The sequence below is a fragment of the Mobula birostris genome, chromosome 13 (assembly GCF_030028105.1).
Source record: "Mobula birostris isolate sMobBir1 chromosome 13, sMobBir1.hap1, whole genome shotgun sequence".
In the NCBI taxonomy this organism is placed as follows: Eukaryota; Metazoa; Chordata; class Chondrichthyes; order Myliobatiformes; family Myliobatidae; genus Mobula; species Mobula birostris.
The window spans coordinates 69,864,779-69,871,943 of NC_092382.1; the positions used below are offsets into that span (position 1 = coordinate 69,864,779).

General features: G+C 47.1%; 1 protein-coding gene across 3 annotated transcripts in view; it reads right to left on the reverse strand.

Moving 5' to 3' along the window:
• LOC140206937 (NACHT, LRR and PYD domains-containing protein 3-like) overlaps window positions 1-6,569 on the reverse strand; it is a 43,609-nt gene extending 37,040 nt beyond the window's left edge. For 2 of the 3 annotated variants that reach the window (XM_072275232.1, XM_072275230.1), the window contains exon 1: window positions 6,468-6,569. The gene's annotated coding sequence lies outside the window, so the exon portion shown is untranslated. The remainder of the gene's footprint in view (window positions 1-6,467) is intronic. The other variant, XM_072275231.1, reaches the window with a different exon arrangement.
• Window positions 6,570-7,165: the final 596 nt, after the last annotated feature.

The following is a 7,165-nucleotide window of genomic DNA, read 5'->3' on the forward strand; positions in this document are numbered from 1 at the left end:
ACTTGACAGACTACGTGAGGGAAAAAATAGGCTTGACTGTACCAGTGACGTTGTCCTCCCTGGCGCTCTGAACACTGCTTCGAGACATGCAATACAAGCCAGCCACAAAAACTAACTCCCCCCGCACCCCCCCCCCCACCCCCGACAGCTGAGCAATCAATGTCTGTAACACCAGACGTAATAAGGAATCTGCAGAGGTGTTGGGACAGAAACCATCCAGGCTGAGCTCGCATACAGTGTGCACATCAGCGCATTCATGTCTTCATCGTCAACAATTCACTCGTCCAGGCTGCTGTTCCCACATGCTTCAAATCAGCCGCCATCCTCCCTGTACCAACGAACTCTACACATTCAGAACAAAACGACTCCTGCCCGGTGGACCTGCATGGCGTGCTTTGAACGGCTGATAACGGCACACATCAGAAACTCCAATCCTTGCTCACTGGGCGCTCACCAATAAGTTGACCTACCGAATCACTGCAGGGCAGATGCCGCAGCATCTGTCATTCCCCTTGGCCTGACACACATAGAAAATAGGGACACTTGTGTCAGAACGTTGTTTCTGAGCTTCAGTTCGGCAGGTAACACTATTGTCCCACAGACATTGGTGAACAAATCCCTTGTCAGCCATCTAAACACACCTTGGGCTTCCTGGACAACAGACCGCAGCCAGTCAGGTTGCACCGCTCGTCCATTCCCATTACCGTGAACTCGGCTGCGTGTTGTACACTCTGCTCACACACGTCTGAATGGCCAAACACACAATAACCACATTGAAAACTTTCCCCGAAGGCAGATTGTGGTGCGGCTCATCAGTGAGAATAATGATATGTCAGGCAGAGAAAACAGCTTAAGGCCTGGAGCCAGTCAAATAACCACTTTCCCAATGTCAACAAGACAAAGGGGATGGTTATCGACTTCTTTCTCCTTCTTGATTTTATAAACCTATAGTGTCACCCAAATTCTCCTCTGCTTCTCTGGAATAAAGATCCAGCTCGGCCAACCTCTCCCTATGACACGGCCCTCTAGTCCAGGCAGCATCGTCATCAATCTCTTCTGCGCCCTCTCCAGCTCGATAATATCTTTCATACAATAGGGTGATCACAACTGTACAGAATACTCGTTGTAGCCTCACCAGCTATTTGTATAACTACAATGTAATGTCTGTAATCCAAAACTCAATGCCTGACTGATGAAGGCCAGCATGATTAAAACCTGCTTTTCCACCCTCTATATCTGTAGATCTGCTTTCAGCGAACTTTACCCTTGTAATCCCAGTTCGCTCTGTGCCACCACACTTGGAGATCCGCCATTCAGCATATCAGGCCCACCATGTTTACTGTCCAAAATGCACCATCTTTCACTTGTCCAAGTTGCAAACCATTTACTTTCTCTCGGTTCTATCTCCATAACTGACAAACATCTCTTTCAAATACATTCCAACATATTGCAATATCCACAAGACTCCCTCGTTTAGCCTCACAACTTGCTAACCAGGCTATGTACATTAATATACAAATCAAAGTCATCACTAATATAACACACTTAAAAGTTGCTGGTGAACGCAGCAGGCCAGGCAGCATCTCTAGGAAGAGGTACAGTCGACGTTTCAGGCCCAGACCCTTCGTCAGGACTAACTGAAGGAAGAGTGAGTAAGGGATTTGAAAGTTGGAGGGGGAGGGGGACATCTAAAATGACAGGAGAAGACAGGAGGGGGAGGGATGGAGCCAAGAGCTGGACAGTTGATTGGAAAAAGGGATATGAGAGGATCATGGGACGGGAGACCAAGGGAGAAAGAAAGGGGGAGGGGTGAAGCCCAGGGGATGGGCAAGGAGTATAGTGAGAGGGACAGAGGGAGAAAAAGGAGAGAGAGAAAAAGAATATAACTATATAATAATGAATAAATAAACAACGAATGGGGTACGAGGGGGAGGAGGGACCTTAACGGAAGTTTGAGAAGTCAATGTTCATGCCATCAGGTTGGAGGTCACCCAGACGGATATAAGGAGTTGTTTCTCCAACCTGAGTGTGGCTTCATCTTTACAGTACAGGAGGCCGTGCATAGACATATGAGAATGGGAATAGGACGTGGAATTAAAATGTATGTCCACTGGGAGATCCTGCTTTCTCTGGCGGACAGAGCGTAGGTGTTCAGCGAAACGGTCTCCCAGTCTGCGTCTTGTCTCGCCAATATATGGAAGTCGCATCGGGAGAACCGGGCGCAGTATATCACCCCAGCCGACTCACAGCTGAAGTGTCGCCTCACCTGGAAGGACTGTCTGGAGCCCTGAATAGTGGTAAGGGAGGAAGTGTAAGGGCACCTGTTCCGCTTACAAGGATAAGTGCCAGGAAGGAGATCGGTGGGGAGGGAGGGGAGGGACGATTGGCCAAGGGAGTCGCCTAGGGAGCGATCCCTGCGGAAAGCAGAAAGGGTGGGTGGAGGGAAAGATGTGCTTAGTGGTGGGTTCCCGTTGGAGGTGGCGGAAGTTACGGAGAATTATATGTTGGACCCGGAGGCTGGTGGGGTGGCAGGTGAGGACTAGGGGAACCCTATTCCTAGTGGGGTGGCGGGAGGATGGGGCGCGAGCAGATGTGAATGAAATGGGAGAGATGTGCTTGAGAGCAGAGTTGATAGTGGAGGAAGGGAAGCCCCTTTGTTTAAAAAAGGAGGACATCTCCCTCGTCCTGGAATGAAAATCATCCGTCTTCCCGTGCTCTATGTTTTGCGTTTCTGTCGTCCCAATTCCAGGGTTCAGAGGTTCCTGTTGTCCCAGGTCCAAGGCTCGGCTGTTCCTCAGTACCAAGTCAAGGCTTCGTGTTCTCGTCTTGTCCATGTGCCTCGTCCTCCCCATGTTCCTCGTCCTGTGCTGGAGTCTCCTCGTCCTGTACTGGAGTTCCCTCGTCTTGAAAGGAGTCTCTCTTTCCGTCCTGTAGCCTCGCTTAGTTCCAGAGTCCGAGCCCAAGTCAAGGCACAGGTTCTTGGTCCTTGCCCAGTCCCTGGCTCGGAGTCCGAGCCGAAGCCTCGTCATGTCCTCGCCTCGAAGAAGCCAAGCCATGAAGAACCCAAGCCATGTCCATTCCTGTAGCCACGTCATGTCCTCGCCTAGTTACGGAGTCCGAACCCGAGTCAAGACCAGGTTCTGTGTCCTTGTCCACTCTCCGGCATTGAGTCCAAGCCCAGGCTCCTAGTTCCCATTTCCTTGTCCTAGTCCCGCTTGCCTAGCCAATGTCCCAGCCCAAGTCTGTGTTCTTCCGCAGCTCTCTAGTCAAGTCCTTTTCCTAGTCCTTCATTGTCTGTGTCTTGCATTTGGGTCGCCCCCCAGCACCCTCCTTATCATAGGCACGTTTTGTAGCCGGAGGTTTGCCGTGGTTTTCCTGCCATTTCTGATTCTCAAATTAAGGTGGAACTGGAACTTAACAAAGCTCTGCCTGGGTCGGGGCTCAGGCTGGCTCACCGGTCTGCAGATTGTGAGAGGATGCAGATAAACCTGCTTGTCTCCAGCAGCTAAACGGATCTCATTTCTTCACTATCTTATTGGTCAGCGAGAATTTGCTCAGCACAGTTGGCTGCCATTTTTTCCTCAGGGTGGCTGGGACGAAATGCTTTTAATGTAAAATTGTAAAATACTGTATAAGATATTGGGAGCTCAGTAATTCAGTCTACATCTGTGAAAAGAGAAATGGTGGAACACCCAGTTTCAGATATGGGGCTGTCCAAGATGCTGCAGATCTGCTGAGCGATTCCAGCATTTTCTTCTTCTTGCTTTACATTTCCGGCAACAGTGGTATTTTTTTTTTGTCTATTTTAATGCAGAGATATTAAAATTGCAAAATGTTTGGGACACCCAAAAACTGTTCAACATATCTGTGGATATTCAATCACCACCCCTACCAATTTATTGGTTATCAGTTCATTCCGACCCTGGTGTAATACAGACCAAGTTTGGTCTGGCCATTCACTGCAACAGAACTTCCCCCAGGCGTCTTGGACCCCACCGTGCCGCAGGACCCGGGAGGGGATGTCGACAGGGTGGGTCTAGACCTGTGCAACCCTCTACTGACCTAAAACTCATTCACGCACACGCTATTCCTTTCTGAGGAGTGGAATATAAACCCCACTAACTGACTAAAAGGAACCATCATCATCCTATGGGATGGATATCCGAAGAAGAAGAAGAAGAAGAAGAAGAAGAAGAAGAAGAAGAAGAAGAAGAAGAAGAAGAAGAAGAAGAAGAAGAAGAAGGAGAAGAAGGTGGTGTAATACTTTCCATACCGTCAATGCTCACAGCATTCTTTCCTCCCACTATTATTACTGACACACACATCACACTCGTCACAGGCCTCTATTCACTAAATCCATCTTCAATCATCACCCTTCGCTTGCTGTCATTGAGTTCGGTCAAAATAGTCATGTTCTGGTAAAACTACAAATTGTTTGACAGACAATCGCCACGATCTTCAGCATCACTGCAGACTGTGGACATTTTAATCCCAGCTATAGAATTACCGATATACTGCCCGTTCCATATTCTCCGAGACTCCATCCGAATATTACAACCTACACAATGACTGCCCTGTGACGCTTTGGCATCAGCGATTGCCGTGGTGTTCCTAGCATTTGGGAATCACAAACTGAGGAGAAACGAACCTAACGATCGTCTATCCATCTTAATGTAAAATTCCTGCAAAAATACATTGTCTTTTTTCTCTCTTTGTTTTACTGCACAGATGATATCTGATTGCAAAATATTTGGGGCGAAAAAAGCTATTTAATAGATTTGTGTAATGCCAGCCGCACCACACCAATTTATTAGTTTTCAGTTCACTCCGACCCTGGTGTAATACATTCCATACCGTCAATACTCACAGCATCCTGCCGTCCATCTATCACTCTGTTGCAGTTGCTCCTGAGGTCACCGTCTCTACGCTAAGTAACGGTGACCACAGAGCGAGAAACATGCGCAACACTTCTTGCAGATCCGGGGGGCTGTTGCCCTGGAAACGGAGGAAGTAGCTCACCGCAAATAATTGCGAAAGGAAATAACAAACTCAATATAATATGCTACGTGTTTCATAATGACAAAAAAAAAGCACTGCAGCCATTTTGTAACGGTGAAATTAAAATGTAATGGTTTAATGGCTGCTGCATTTATCCTGCCTCGTGCTGTATTCAAGTAAACATCAATTAATCGAACAAAAAAAAACACAGCTCCTGGAAGGCTCAGTGATGTAAAAGTGCAGTACAATACTTCAGAATGAGGCAAAGGTTAGAAGAAAGATGGTAGATATACATCATTGACGTGGTGAGATACAGGCTGGAAGGAGGTTTAACAAGATGGCACGGAATGATCAGATAGAACCAGTTGGGAGAAGGGATCGAGAACAATCACTGATGGCTCTTCAGCATTACACAGATACTGAATTAATAGTACATACCACTATATGCAGTATATATATGAACCTGAAGTGTCAAAGCTACAACAAACAATAAGAACGTTTGAATGTAACCTTAGCCCCTGAACGTACCATAGAAAGCATCCCATCCGGATACTTTCACAACTTCCTACGGCTATTATTCTTCGTTTGACTGCAGGAAATAGCATAGATCTATGGACACAGCTGAGCACATCATAGGAACTCCACTGTCTATATGCTTCCCGCTGCCTCAGTGAATCAGGAAACATAATCAAAGATTCCCAGAACCCTGGACATTCTCAATTCTCAACCACCCAACGGGTCGAAGATAAAAAAAACAACAACAGTAACCATACCACTAGGCTCAAAGACGGCTCCCATTCTACTGTTATAAGCAAACTGAAAATTCCTCATCATGATACAATGGACTCCTGACCTCACAATGTAACTGGATGTGACTTTGCATCATGTCTACCTGCATTGAAATTTCTCTGTAACCATAAGCCTTTGTTACACTCTGTTAATGTTTTATCTAATATACTGTTTTACCTAATATACTTTTTGCCCACACAAAAAAAGAGGGGGCGTCACAAATCTGGATCTCACTGCTTTGTCTGAACTGACGAACGATGAAACTGCTCATACACGCGGAACAGCGTCCCGCAGATGCGATTGATTCGTTTAACTACAGGCTGCAAGAACACAACAGGCCAAATAACCGCTTCCCGTGTCCTGGTATTACCTAAAACAGTTATCGGACCCAGGCATCTAACCAGGTGAAGTTTGGATCCGATACCGCGCGAGGTGATGGAGGCAATTTTTCCCAGGTACAACTCAACGGATGAGTGCAGTCCAGGCATCGCCACCTCACCTATTCCTAGGACTAAAGCAACAGGGGCTGAGCGGCGGCTCATCGCAGGAGGTTCGGTGTGAAGGCCCCACAACCCGGATCGACCCCGGCAGCTTCGCTCCATCAGCCCGGACCGACCCGCCAGTTCGGGTGAGTTAACGGGATTCAAACATGCCCGCTCGGAACGGCCTCAAATACTCACCGATGGGAACTTGATGTATTTGCCTCGCAGACAGTAATCCTGCCCCCGTCTCCCCGCGACGATCCGCTTCAACACAGAACGGAAAGAAAACCAATGAACATCGGAGGCTGAGCATGCGCAATTTGAGCTCCAAATCTTCAGAGCCGGGGCGGGGGTTTTGGAGGCAGAGCAAAGAGGTTAGAAAGGAACGATAGACCATAGAGCATAAAGTTGTTCAAAATTTAAAAATAATAGTAATAATAATAATATAAGTAATAATAAACCGATTCTCCATTTTAATTTTATGAAAATATTAGACAACCTTGTTTGCTGCTTTGAATCTTCTGGAAGGGGGTTTAACTGAAGTGTATACATTTTCGAGACACACTGATAAATGGAAAAGGCTTAATTCTCTCATAAATACTGTCGTACATGGGGAAACATTAGATGCACCGCAGCTCGTAGCAGTGAAATGAGTCAAGAAAAATAAATGCCCACCCACAATGCGAGGACGTGACAGATCTGGATCTCACTCCCTTGTCTGAACGGAAGGAAGATTAAACTGCACAACCACGAGAAACAAACCCACAGATGCTGCAGATCTGCGGTAAAATAGGAAAATAGAGCGGGATCAAGTGACGGGCTGAAGGTCTCCCTCCTAAACTGGTGACTCTACTCTTCGCCCCTCACACGCTGCATGACCCACCTGCCGCATTTTC